We start from the raw sequence: 2,462 nt of genomic DNA, 5'->3' as shown, positions 1-2,462 counted from the left end.
TCCGATTCCAGCCTCTCCTTTTGTTTTTCGTTGCAGCATAGGGGTGGGGCTTTGTCTCCTGTTTCACACTGTTGCATAGGAGCTGAGGTAGTTTGTTGCTAGGTGGGCGGGGCAATGGAAGTCTCTGCCTGGAGAATGGCAAGGCAGTTTAAGCAGGTCTGTTTTTCTCCGCTTGTCTGGGTCCTCTGGCTTGGGGTCTGACGCTGTGTGCCTCAGCCAGGGTGGACCCGGAGTTCCAGAGCTCCAAAGTTCCAAAAGGCAGGGTTCAGAGAATCTCACCAGTTCACCTATGCCGTCGCCATCTTGCCCCGTCTCCTCCGGTCATTGATTTTTAAACTGTGGCCAAGACTAGTTCATGGTCAAATAACTTTGCCTGGGGCTAAAACTTTGGGATCATCCTCTTTCATTCTCCACACTGATTCTCTAGGCAAATTATGTTATCAACAGTTATCTGATGCTGCATAAGAAAACACTAAAATCAGTAGCTAAAACAATAGTCTTATATTTATTTACAATACCTGCAAATCAACTTTGGCTTGGCAGGAACAGCTTGTCTGTACTCTGCATAGCGCCAACCGTGGTTGTTGCCCTTAGGGCCATATGATGCACTTCCAAGTTGTCCCACACAAACACACAAGTTGGTGGGAGTGTAACTGGAGCTGTTAGCTGGGTAGTTAATTCTCAGATGGCTTTACCTCATAGTTAGATTGGGCTTCAGACACAGGATGGTGGCTAGGTTCCAAGAGTATGGTTTCCAAGAGGACTCCTAGGCTTCAACGTATGGCTTTTATTCTCTCTTTACATCAGATACTGTGCCTCATTGACTACAGCAAGTTACATGGCCAAGCAAGAGTCAGTGTAGGAAGGGCATTTTATTTTATTTTTAAATTTTGTTTTATTTTAAAGATGTGGGGTACATTTCAGGATTAGGTACATAAGTGGTCATCATACAGGTGACCTCCCATTGGTTCTCACTGCCTGGTTTAGGATCAGGTACCCTTATTGATGTTATATGTCTCCCCCTCCTCCACACCAGGAAGGGATTTTAAGAGTGTGAACACCAGGATACATGGCTTAAAGTAGGCCACCAAAGGAATAGTATACCACAACTGGGTGTTTCAAAATACGGGCAGACCTTGCTTTGCACAGTAATATGGAACTGTAAACATGACTGTGCTGCTGAATCCCTGCAAGGCAGTGTTAATAATCAATCGGAAAAATTATTGTTCTTCTGTGACCTTTAAAAATGTTTATCAAAACATTAAAAACACTCTGTCAATTATAAAGATAAAAATCTAGAAAATTAAAAATACATTAAAATTAATATTTTTAGTACATGGTAATTTAACACAGAAGCATTAATAATGTTTTACTTTTTTCCAAAAAAAATTATCAAAGAACAGTTTAAATCTAAAGCAAGCAGAGGGGAGAAAGTAATAAAGATTAGAGCCAAAATTAATGAAATAGTTAATAGAATTTTATTTCTATGCAGAAGATAGATGAATGGCCAATAAATAATGAAAAAAGAACTCAACTTGACTGTTGATGAAAGTATAAATCTGAAATAATTTATATAAAAATTAAAACATGTATCATCTTACAGGCTTTTAAAAAAATTGATAATGTTTAATGTCGGCAGAGATCTCACTAGATGGACACTCTCATATTCTATGGCAGAGAGTGTAAATTTACCAAAGCCATTTAGGAGAACAATTTAAATATCTATTAATATAGGAGTGACTTTATGATTGTGATATCACGGGTATCATACAACAGTTTTTTATTTTCTTATTTTAAAGATGTGGTGTACAATTCAGGGTTAGGTGCATAAGTGGTCATCATACAGATAAAGTTTGGGCCTCCCATTGGTCCTCGCTTCACCTAGTTTGGGACCAGGTGCCCTTATTAATGTTATGTTATGTCCCCCTTTAGCCCTCCCCACCACCACCACTGGCAGTGACCCACTACTGCCAATGCCTTTCATGTAGTATTACGGTAAATGTTCAGGGTCCACTTATGAGTGAGAACATGTACTCAGTTTTTTGTTTCTGTGATAGATCACTGAGTATGATAGGCTCTAAAATTTTCCAAATTGCTGCGAAGTCCATACGTTTGTCCTTCTTTATAGCTATGTAATACTCCATCGTGTATATGTACCAAATTTTTTTTATCCAGTCTGCTTTTGTTGGGCAACACAGTTGGTACCATGTTTTTGCTATCGTGAGTAGTGCTGCAATAAACATGCCTGTGCAGGTGTCTTTTTTGTAGAATGATTTGAGTTCCTCCAGGTATATTCTCAGAAGGGGGATTGCTGTAGAGTATGGAAGGTCAATTGTTAGATCTTTTAGAAACTGCCACTCTGTTTTCCACAAAAGTTGTACTAGTTTACACTCCCACCAACAGTGTAGAAGTGTTCCCTTTTCTCCACATCTTCTCCAGCATCTGTTGTTTTTTGAGTTATT

The sequence above is a fragment of the Carlito syrichta genome, unplaced genomic scaffold, assembly GCF_000164805.1.
Source record: "Carlito syrichta isolate Samal-C Ts95f unplaced genomic scaffold, Tarsius_syrichta-2.0.1 Scaffold115961, whole genome shotgun sequence".
NCBI lineage: Eukaryota > Metazoa > Chordata > Mammalia > Primates > Tarsiidae > Carlito > Carlito syrichta.
The sequence above is the reverse complement of the archived record's forward strand: the minus strand, read 5'-3'. Positions refer to the sequence as shown.